This window comes from Mauremys reevesii, linkage group 1, assembly GCF_016161935.1.
Source record: "Mauremys reevesii isolate NIE-2019 linkage group 1, ASM1616193v1, whole genome shotgun sequence".
NCBI lineage: Eukaryota > Metazoa > Chordata > Testudines > Geoemydidae > Mauremys > Mauremys reevesii.
The window spans coordinates 335,157,943-335,170,353 of record NC_052623.1 but is presented as its reverse complement, the minus strand read 5'-3'; the positions used below and the strand labels follow the sequence as shown (position 1 = coordinate 335,170,353).

Below are 12,411 nucleotides of genomic sequence, written 5' to 3'. Positions count from 1 at the left end.
CACTTATAGGCATGAATCATAAGCAACTGCTTATACATAATATTATGTCCCATTGCACCCTCTTGTCTATTATATTTTTACCCCACGCATTAAAAAATGTGAACTTCTAAGAATATGATTTCTGACACAGCCTTGTTGCTTATGTTAGACTATCTCCACAAAGACTACAATTTGATTGTCATGATCCTTACATCATTTTCACTAAGCTAGTGCTGGCCATTTTTCAATCCCATCAGTTTAATAGAGTAAATAAATAAATTTTAAAATGAACAGCTCTATTTGGTCTAGTATCCATTTACATTTATCAATGTCAAGTACCATAATTATGGAAATTAACAGCATAATTAAAGATTTCACTTTTTATTTGAATAATAATAGCAATGACATATAGTACTCAGTTTCTCCCTCTTTTATGAGTATTAAATTATGAGGCTGAATTAATCCCTATCCTTAGGAAAAAATTTCAGACGTGTGTAAGTGATTTAGGAGTGTCATTTTCAGCCAAAGTAAGCTCAATAAATTTAGCAATTTCACCTCTGTGCATCCTTGGGGGATAAAACAGCAAAGTAACAACAGATGAGTTTAGTAATGTGCAAAGCAAACTTTATTTAAAAAATCAGATATACAATAAATCACTTAACCACATATCAAGAAATACTGACTTCATTCTTTTTCTAGCAAACTTAATTAAGTTATATTCTGTCTATAGCTATTTCCCAATCAATAATCTCCACCCAATTCCTAAGTGTCCTAAGGCACTTCACCATGCAGACATTTACTTGGAAGAGCTGGCTTGGAAAAAAACAGATGACTGTTACATAGCTAGTGTTCACAGGTGATCAATGGCATATGCAAGCTCAATGGTATCAGGACAACACTATATTTTATTTCCATTCCATGTTACAATAAGACCCATAAAGAAACTATTGATAAATTATATTATTCCTGCAGGCTACTGGGTGTGCAGGATCAAGATAAATGTATATTTTGCTTTCTATATAACTCCCACAGTGCTAAAGAAAGCTAATAAATAATGACAATACTTTGCATGTATATAGATTCTATTATCCAGGGCCTCGGAGCACTTTATAAATGAGAGTAAGAATTACATCTTAGATTTTATACAAAAAGGAACTTGAGCTCCAACCAGTAGACCACATTTTTTCTCCTACATGTCCCACCTATTAGAACGAACATTGTAATGATATCACATATGTTCCAGCCCTGCTACCTTTACTCATACAAGTAGTTCCAATTATACTTTATTTTTTGGGCACTGGGTGATTACTGCTGTGAATAAGGGTTTACAGACTTAGGATCATAATTACAGAAACTCAAATAATTGCTCTCAGATGGTATTACCACCACATTCTGTTAAAAGAGTTCAATATGTGCGCATGACTCAGGTACTCGCAAACACCAATGTATGTTGGCTTTCATCTTGTGCAGTTATTTACACCATTGCAAAGTGGGTATCAAACTTTGCTGCATGCAGTTTTGAAAAATCTGCTCCATAATATCCAAAGGTATAAAAAGTTGCATTAGAAATCCTCTTTTTTAAAAAAAAACAACCTGTTTTGTCCAGTGGCATCACTCCATACATCAGCTGATGAACAACTCAGATCTTGTCAATATTACTGACAAAACAAACATTAGATGACAGTATCAGTCTGGTTAGTCTAAAGTAAAAAAAAAAAATCTGTAAGCATTACTAACAGGCGTTTTAGCAGATGCTTGCCAGCTGAGTGAATCACTTCTTCTTCATGCAAGTGTGCCACTTGCCTTGCAAGAAGAAGTGGTATTATTCACCGAAAGCTCATGCTGCAAAACGTCTGTTAGTCTATAAGGTGCCACAGGATTAGATGACAGATGATTTAACTAATTCAGTATGGACACAAGATTTGCTTAAGGCAGAAAAAAATACGTTGAGTTCATTCAAAACCTGGGTTGATATTATTGGCACTATGACTGCTTCACATATGAAAAGCCTCTTTCTACGTTCAAGGCTGGAGTAGAAGAAATGATGCTAGGAACACAGGTTGGTGTACAAAAGGAAATTTAATTTTAATATCCTGAGTGCAAAGTTTTTTAGTCTTCATCTGCCCTTATATTAACACACTTGATTAAATTTCATATAGCCACATTTATCTTTCTCGGTTTCTTTTTTTCCCAAAAACAAATTGTAAAGAGATTTTTTTTGTCACTGTTCACAATAGGCTTTATGGCTGAAGCTGTCTGTTTACCCAGAGTACAGACAAAATAACTAGTGTGTCTGTCTGTGGAGAGAGCATCTCCACTGGTGGATTTGGGTTAATTCTCAATGTCCATTCAAATCCTGGGCTACCGAGACTGCCAGCAAGAGGTGCTTATTAGTGCCAAATTATGAAGTCTTGTTTGTATATGGATTGTGGACATCTGCCCATTAAAAAAATGGACCGAGGTCACCAGCTTATTTCAGCAACAAGCCATCAGATGGTCCCCAACCTTCCAAAGAAGTGTTCAGAGCAGAAGTAGATTCCATATCAGAATGCCACTGTGTGACCTTGGCAGAATGCAACAAGTTCTTTCCCCAGCTGTAGAATGAGAATTAATACTACTTATCCACCTTTCAAGGCACTTGAGCTTTTTACCTGAAAGGCAATGTACAAAAAAAGTTTTATGATGCTGATTGCTATAGTCCTTTATTGGCTACTGTATAGAATATAGCTTGTGCTGGGCCATCACAGAAGTTGCACTCACGTTTGCAGTACTTATGTCTGTGCTGTAAGACTGAGATTTTGAAAGGCACTTGATCCTGAAATTAAATGGAAGTTGGACACCTAGCTCCCTTAAAACCTTTCAAAAATCCAAGCCTAGAGAACACTTGCTTCATTGATCTGTTACATATATTGGTCTACAAAGTTGTGATTTGGGAAACCATTTGCCTTGTTATGTCAGTCAGAGCATAGTTGTCAAGATGGATGGATTTCAGTGGGAGAATGAAATGGGGACATATATGACATTGAATGAGATTGAAATAAAAAAAATAACCCTGACTGTCCTGAACATTTTAAAGGAAAGGACAAAAACCTCACAACTTAGTGTCTGGACTCATAAGAGACAAAAAAGACCTAAAACCAACCAAATCTTGCTTTGCACAACCTTTTGTGTGAGTTGCTCAGCTTGGCTCTTATGAATCTGCTCTTCGTTTCATCATGTTAATGGCATTTTCCTCATTTCCCATTTTGTGGCATATTTTCTCTTCTGCTGACTTTGTAAAGTTTTCAGGGGGCTGCTGGCAGCTCTGTGAACACTCAGAGAAACTTCAGGAGAAACTGAAAAACAGCTGATTAGTTGCATTGCCCTCTTGCTGAAATTATTGAATTTCATGCTGTTTACTAAGTCTCACATACTTATTGATTCAATGTTTTGTAAATTTAGCTCTCTCCAGTTTCAGCTAATGTGTGGGCTCAGACACACTAGGCTGCTATTTATTCTATAAGTGAGAAATGACTTGATAATTTATGGGTTGTAAACCCAAAGTTGTACAGGTTTTACCTTAGGGAAGAATAAATATATGTCTCATTTCAACACATTTTAGACAACATGCTCCTTTTTAATGGTTCCTTTTAATTTTTAATTTGAAATGTGTAGACACTTTCAGATAGGATTTTCATATGGGAATATCATGCTGTTCTGTCAGGATTCATATTTTCTCTCTGAAGTTCTTAGAGAAGATCTAACTTATTTGAATAACAAAGATGTTAAATTTGTGTAGTCATTGTGAATAAGAGGAGCTTGGGCAAGGATTTTAGTTTAAGAAATGAAACAGGGTTGGGAGAATAAACACTGCATCAACAGTGTGAATCCTATTTAAGTTTAAAAATGGATTATATATTATATATTTTTACACTCTCAAATTAGGGAATATTCTTATCTTGATGAGAAGGGATTTATACATACAGCTATTAAATCTAATAGAGCTTATACATCTGATATTTGCATACTGAGAGGAGAATATAGCCCATGATGCATCTATAATGCAAAACTGGTTTAATGTCAGGGCTTTCTTAGGCAATGATGTTTGACATTACAGTTCAAGGATGCAAAAGATCTATTGATCCGTGAGTTAAATAGTGACCTCAGTTTCACCTCTTCATAGTACTTTGTAGGTTTTTTTAAAGCAAACATACCACAGTAATAAATGTTTAGACCCAGGTAAATATAAAACCTTCCCTTAATATGTCATTAAGAAACAAAGTAGGGGAAAAGATGTTTAATTTCTCCAACATACCTTAAATCCCAATTTTTCTTCATTCCTCCTCTAGAAATAAGTGTCTGTTCTGAGGGGAAATTCTGCACATCTTATTTTAATGATTACAGACCAAAATGAATGGAGTTATAAACTCTCAAGTCAAGATGTGTGTGTATGTGGGGGTGTGGTGTTTGTTGTTTGTTTTTGTTTTCGTGTGATTAATTTTTTATTAATTGTCATAAAGAAACAAACAAAAATACAGCGTGTATATATATCCTAATGCCACCCATTTAACAGGATATCCAATAAAATTATGCAACTTTACAACTTGTCAAAGCTTCAAAACCAAACAATGCAACACCAGACAATATTACACAGACATAATAAATTAGATAGGCGGGTAACAAAAAAGCAAACAAACAAAAGACGTACACAAATAGGCAAAAAAGTGAAAGTGGGGACACAGAAAGGGAAAAAGTGGAGCCCCTGCAAAAGTTGGATGGAATGGAAGTCTGGCATTACTTGAGCTATCTCAGCATTTCTTATTCAAATGTATCAAAATGGGATTCAAATTCTTCTAATTCATATACTTGCTCACTATGTTGATAAGCTATTTTCTCTTTCTCGGCTAACTCAGACTGTTCTGAATACCGCTGCTTAATGCTGGGCATAAGCTTGCTAGTTCATTTTTGTAAAATCATGTTCTTGGTAAGAACCTTCAAGAACCAAAGTCTTTGTGATGAAGTTAAACCCATCATAGTGGTTACATAATCTAGGATACAATTTGAGGTTTGGTTGCTGAAGCCAAGCACCATTTTCACTCTTGTGTCCACCTCTTTCCACAGCTACCTGACTGTTGGACAGTGCCATAGCATACGAATCGGGGTTCCTTTTTCTTTATTACTGCACCAACACACATCAGAGGACAAGGCCCCCACCTTGTACAATCTCTGCGGCATCCAGGACATATTGAATAAAATCTTTTGCTGCATTAGGCGTAGCCTGAGATCCACAGAAGCATTTTTTAACATTTTGTAATATGCTCTGCCCCGGAGGTTCTTTTAAGTGCTACGATAACTCCCCTTCCCACACTTTCACAAAGAACTCCAGACCAACAGAGTTCCTCTTCATTAGTGGACATGGACATGGGCCTGGGGAGTTTATGAAGCATTTCCAAGGTTCCCAGTAGCTCTGGGCCCTCTGGCAGTCCTAGGGCAACTGGGCCAAAGTGATACTTTAGCAAGTGTTTTAGTTGTAAGTACTGCCACTCCTCTGAGGATGGCAGGTCATATCATTGCATTAGTGTTAGAAGAGCCCTAATTCTTGACTAATTGGGAAATCCATATGATGCCAGTTCTTCCAAATTATAGTTTTTTTTCCTCAATTTGTAAGTCTAGGTTACCCAGCTAGGTGCTGTTGCATGACAGTGAGATTGAAATTGATACCGCTTAGCGAGGATAGCCCAGACCCTTTGTGTAACCATCACTCTAGGCACTTGATTTTTCTCCAGTGGACAAAAAGAGGAACGGAGCAGACCCACAGAGGAAATTAATTGCATTAATACCCATTCAGTTGCCACTCATGTGAATATAAGGGTGTTCGCATGCTGGAACCAAATCTGACATCTGTAACATGATAAAAGCATAATAGTAATTTTGTAGGTCTGGGAGCTCAAACTCCTCCCTTGGCTCTGGGGAACTTGATTTTTTTAAGTGATAGTTGTGGGCATTGACCAGCACCCCATAAAAGGTTCTGAAAATGTTGTTATATTTTCTAAAATAAGATGGAGAAATATATACAGGTAGGCCAGTTAGAATATATTGGAGCCTAGGTAGAATATTCATTTTTATTGTATAAACTCTTCTCCGCAGGCTCACAGAGACAGGATGCCACCTATTTTTATCACTAGTTATTTGAGAGAGTATAGGATCTAAATTTATCTTCACTAGTTTGTTAATGTTTCTTCATACTTTTATACCTAGGTACTTAAATGCTTCGGTTTGCCCACGGAAATTCCATTGAGAAAAAACCCATTACATGACAAGCAGGAGCTATCCAATGCCAATATTTGTAAATATTGACTGAAATCATAAGTCACTATAAACTAAACATACAGATGTCAAACTGCACAGGAAAGTTTTACTGTGTCAATGTGCTCTGGTTCACATCAATAAGATAATTATTAATCCTGTGGTAAACAGAACTTTGATCCTGTGTTTATTTTTAGATGATTGACAACTGCAGATTTTACAAAAATGTCATTTTGACAAGTCGTTCTCCACAGGAATCCATTGTGTCAACTCATAAGGTGTCCAATGCAAGAGTTATAAAAGTAAACTAGGCCATATGAATGGTGCTGGCATAGCATATTGTAGAGGGAGTAGAGAGATCTGTCATCTGAGACAGACTGTTTATTCTTTGATTCCAAGCCATGGAGGTTGAACACAAGAACTTAAAGCATGGTGTAAGAAATGCACTGTGTGTTAGTACTACTGATTAGCCAGAGGTGATATTAATGACCATGGCCTGTAGGGGGTGGGGAAAAGGAAGAATATGGAGTCCTTACATTTAAGAATCCAGAACAAATGTGTGTGTGTGTATGTGTGTGTGTGTAAGGATGGCTAAAATGGAGATAATATATGTATGCTGCACAAGGCTATTGTAAGATAGAGCTGAACAAACATTTTCGACTAAAACCCTTTTTTTTTTGGTGGCAAAAAATGTAGATTTGAGTTGACCAAAACATTTTGTAAAATCATATGAAATTTGCCAAATTGTTTCAGTCAGAAAAAAAAATCGGAAAAAAATCAAAATGTTTCATTCTGACATTTTCAAAATGTTTTGATTTGAAATTACTTTTTATTTAGAAATTTCTTTCAAAAATTTTTTTTTTAAAATAGCCTTAAACAAAGCTCACTATCAAAATGATACATTTCCTTTCAGGTCAAATAAAATTTTTTGTTCAACCTGAAGCAAACATTTTTTCAACGTTTTGGTTTGCCCATTCTTTTTTTCAATTTTTTGGAACTGTCAATTAAACTGAAAAGTCAATTATTCACAGAGCTTCATTGTGAAGTTTAATTAAGATTAGTGAGAAACTCAGCTATTACCCTGATGAACACCGTCAACATGCCCATGACTAACAGAAAACATCAGATTTTTTAAAAACCATTTTCATAGCATAAATTTAAGATATGCTTTTTCATTTGTTAAGGATTGTACAGTCTCCAGCTTGATCATATTGGTTTTTTTAGTTTCCTTCTTCTCAGCCTCAGAAACAACTGCAAGTGCTGCTTTTCTCCAGTCAGAGAACTGAAAAACTGATACTTCATCTAAGTGGTGCTACAAACTACTGCACAAATTCTTCGCACAGTGCCCTCCAAAATGAAGCATAATCCTATACTTCCATTTAAGAGCTAATAATTGATTTTTCAGTTTAGTGGCTGAACTAAAAAATCCCTCCTCCCCAGCCCCAGTTTTGTTTGTCCTGACAAGACAATTTCTTTTGTTTTTTTCTTGCTGAAACAAAAATTCAGCCCCTTCCCCCTTTAGGTCAAACAAAACATTTTGTTCAATCTAATACAAAATGTTTCATTTAGGTTTTGGTGTTTTTCCCCCTTTTCATCCCTGTTAAAGCTAGTTAAATTTCAGAATGAAACACCACTTTGAAATGAAAAGTAGAAACATTTCATTTTGAAAATGCTGAAAGGAGAAATTTTGACTTTTTCCATAATTGTTTCCCCATTTGTTTCTATCTAAAACTATTTGCTGGATTCAACCCAAATTCACAAACAGTTTCAGTCAACTCAAAACTGCATTTTTCAGTGAATAAACTATTGATAAAAAAAAATTTCACAGCTCTACTCCAGTTTCATTACCTTTAAGACACACAGTATTTATGTGTACATGCATACACCTATATGCATACATGCCTTTAGAAGAAAGCCAGAGGAAAGAAAGCAAGCATAGAATACAAGAGAGGAAGAAAGGAAGAACTCATGACATCACAATCAATTACAGAATCGCTGACTTCAAATGAGAGCACTCAACACCTTGCATGAGGCACTCAGCAGTTCACGAGATCAGGCCCTCTTATCTAGGTGGCTCAACCTGCCCCATGAAGGCAAGAGCTTCCACTTATAGAGGAAAAAATCTTGGCAATAACTAATAAGCCACAAAAGGAGATTCTGAAAATATGTATAGCAGAGTAATGGAGGTTTTCATAAACCATTCCATTTTTGAAGTGTACCAGAGCGGGGCAGTGCTTTTTTTAATATACTTTGTCCTGTCTAAGTGCTTAACTATTTAAACACTGTTCGCTTGGGTTAATTACAATCCAGATTCTTAACTGGTGAATACAATGATGTGATGCTGATGTGCACTATGGCCTAGATATTTCAGACAGCACACCCAATTCATTTTCTCCAACTATAATAGTCTAGGACAGGTGGGTATTCATAATCCAAGTGGCTTAGGGTGGATTGACGAAGGGCAGAATCTGTATTTTTTTCCTCTTGGTCTATTTTGTTTTCTAACTGCAGTGTTTATTTTATTGAACACATGCTCAGTGTTTGGATAGGCAAATATCTAATCTAATCTAATTAAATACAATAAATAATATATGCATTAGGCATATAACTATAATCTAAACACAGATAACATGCTTAGTTCATGGAGTTATATTTGAATTTAAGAAAGAATTCTAAAGTCATGGGCTGGAAGATGAGTTGGCTTTTTTCCCCAATATAATATTTTGTGTCATGTAATTATAAAGCTCTTGTGTATTTGGACTTTAAGATCTACAGAAGAGGAATGTGACTTCTCAGAGCTCTGTGTAAATTTACAGCATTAAATAAATGTTTTATAATGATGATGATAAAATAATAATCATAACAGAATGTAATCAAAATGTGTGTCATAGCTTCAAAGGATGGAAATGGTATGAAGGATGATGGAAATCCATCTATCTGCTTCTGCAGATTTGCACAATCAGTCAGGCTCTGTCTGTCAGGCATTACCTGCACACCCAGTTTTCTTGGGAATCTACAAAGATTTCCAGCAGGCAATTTATGTCAGTCTCCCTCACTGTTCTTTGTCACCCATTCCATTATGTGAAGGTTATTAGCATATCTACAAAATAATGCTACTCCACCATTCTATAACACCTTTTTTCCTGAGACGCTCAGCACTTTACCAACATTAGGAAGTATATATTCCTGGCCAAAGGACAAAGATATGCAGGGGTCACCCCCAATTCAGCACTGAAATGCAGCTTTTTTCTTTCTTTCTTCCTTTCAAGAACATAGTCAATGTGAAGTAAATATCCTCATATTGGTAGCAATAACTAATATATAAGTATAGGTGATTTAGAGAAAAGTACAGGTGAAATACCAGATATATTTGGCATGTAAAAACCAATTCTCCCAGCTTGCCTGCCCTCTAACAGTGCCACTATATAACCACAAACAAAATTAATACTTACGGGAGTGTAATTCGTTGTTCATGACTGATAATGGGATTACTGCTTCTACACCTAAAGCGTGGCATTTGAAATCACATTATTTCATGCTGAAGGAAAGACATGATTATCACATCCTGACTTATCAATGTGAGGTTCAACCAGTTATCTATATAGGGTTCAGTGTATAGCTCCTAGATTTGATAGAATATTATCATGTTATATGAAATTCATGCCGGGCATGCTGCTGCAGCTATAAATCAAGAGAACACCTCGGATGGTGGCTGGTTCTCCTTGGATCAGTATTGCTACGCTCGTATTATGTTCAATAAGCCTCTCCATGGAAAGGTTATGGTGTGATTAAAAAAGGTTTCCAGTGATTTTAGTGCTCATAAAAGGGCTTGGATTTATACCCCTGGAGTCCTCTGTTTAGACACATAATAAGCACAGTACAGGTTGTAACAAGCTTCCCCCCAGCTCCTTAACGTTGTGTTCTAAGCCTGGCTAGCTAATACTCCACCCCAAAGGGTAAGGTTTATTTAGAGGGTTAATTTAAAATATCCCTTGAGGGAGATACCATTGCCCCAGTCCAGAAAAGCACTTAAATACAGGTGTAAACCCAATGGCTTCAATGTGACTCCTCACGTACCTGAAGTTATGCACATGCTTAAGTGCTTTCTTGGACTGAGGCACAGGATGGCGGGCTGCACGTCACAGACAACTCTGGACTGAGCACCGATAGGGGAGATAAAAATAACAAACCTAGAAAAGATCTAAATACTAAAAGCCCTCCTTTAAATTGTCCTTTGCTATGATGCCTACAATAACCTTGATCACTGCCTATCGCTATCATGCTGATCAATATCATCTCGTTGTTTCCTTGTACTCCCATCTGTATCTAGATTATATCTATATTGCAAGCCCATTGGGACAGGGACTGTCTTTTTGGTCTGTGTCTTTATAGTGCTTAATGCAATGGGGTACTGGTCCGTGATAAGGGCTCCTAGGTGCTAAGATAATAGAATAATAAATCATAACAAAAATAATAAAATCCTGCCCAAATTAAAAGCTGAGGTAACAACAAATAAACAGCAAAGCTTAAAAGGAGAAATAACTAATTAACATTTTTGTTCTGCTGGACTGAGCTGTTCCATCTGCTTGAAACAGGAAATGAACTAGAATTCTCAACTGGAATTGGCCCGCCTACAAGGGCTGAGAATATGAATTTGAAAGACTGATTTGTCTCCTTCTGCTGACAGGAGGCCATAGTTTCCATAGTCTGGCTTGATCCAGGAGGGGTAGAAGAAATTGGTATAATAAATTATATAAAACTTATTCCTACTTAAGCCTTGAAAAGGGCAATTCTAGTCTTAGGGACCAAATTTGTATGGTAGGGATCTTGCCTCCCTTATTTAGGGCCCCTATTTAAATCCCATTGAAATCAATGAGTGTTTCCACTGATTTTAACATGCTTTGGATCTGGCCCCTAGGCTGCTGGCGCTAAACCTCAGAGCCATTTTAATAGCAATTTATAAGGAGAAATCAAATATAGAATTCCAACAATAACTGAATTCTTAGACCAAATGAAAGTTCTTCATTATTGATTTCAGGAAGATAGCCTGAAACACTAATATTTCTTGAAGACTTTCCCCTGGTGCTTTTTCCTCTCATAAATAATATCAGCAGCTTGAGTGAGGCACTAAATATATGGTGTATGCGTCTGATGGAGTGCACAGACCTGTCTGGGCCCAAAGGGGTTAAAGGACAGTACTGGGCCCAGATTGCCCTGCCCCTCCAGACCCGCAGAGTGTGCGCCAATGGGAGCTCAGAAGGAGAAGCTGAGGAAGAAGTCAGACCTAACTTCAGGGTTCCTGGACAAGGATGCGGAAGAAGCCGCCCTGTGAAGAACAGGTCTGCTGAGCCCAGTTGGGGCTGAAAGTTCAGTTGGCTTTTCTTTTTCTTTTGTTACCTTATATTGGCCTTGGAGCCGTCGGGAGAGATGGATGGTAGGAAGTGAGCAGGGAGGGTAACTCTGAGGGCTCTCCAAGGCATCAAACACTGTTGAGTCTGATAGGCCCCTGGGCTGCAGCCCCGGAGAGTGGAAGGGCCTGGGCTCCCTTCCCAACTGCTGTTGCTGTGGGAGGGGCATAAGCCACATTCCAGTCTCACTGCCTCTCTGATCAGAAGAGAGCAAAGACACTGCAACCCAAAGTGAAGCTAAACCCATCCTTGGGTGAGGAACTGGAATGAATGGCCGTCCAGTTGGGAGGGGATACTGGGTGCACTACCCACTAGGAAACCTGGCCCTCCAAGAGCTCTGTTACAGTGCTGCTCAGGAATAAAATAGATCTGTAGCAAGTAATCAGGAGTGCTCTTCTCATTGGGAATTAATGCTATTTATTAGCATTTTTTAAAATAATTAAGAATTGTTTTCAAAGTGTCCTTTTTCAAAAAAAAGGAATCTGATTGCTCAATTAATAGTGAGGTTGCTATGTAGTTGAGGGAGGACAGAAGGTAAGGCAAGGACTGGAGGAACATTTCAGCCAATCAAAATGTGGCATCCAGCCATGCCCATCAAATTTCTGAATTAAGTCAGTCTGGTAGATTAGCTCACTAAGTAAGTGTCCCATGTGCTGGAGACGTGTCTGCGCTCCATGGTGTACATTCCAAGGCTTGCCATATATCGCACTGGCAGACACTGAGCATTTATCTGTAACTT

General features: G+C 37.4%; 1 long non-coding RNA gene across 1 annotated transcript; it reads right to left on the bottom strand.

Moving 5' to 3' along the window:
- Positions 1 to 2,803: 2,803 nt before the first annotated feature.
- LOC120395992 lies at positions 2,804 to 11,785 on the bottom strand. Its single transcript, XR_005592914.1, has 3 exons — positions 11,662 to 11,785; positions 9,717 to 9,767; positions 2,804 to 3,314 (listed from the first exon to the last, which is right to left on the bottom strand). It is a non-coding gene; the product is annotated as an uncharacterized LOC120395992 (long non-coding RNA).
- Between the last annotated feature and the right edge of the window lie 626 nt (positions 11,786 to 12,411).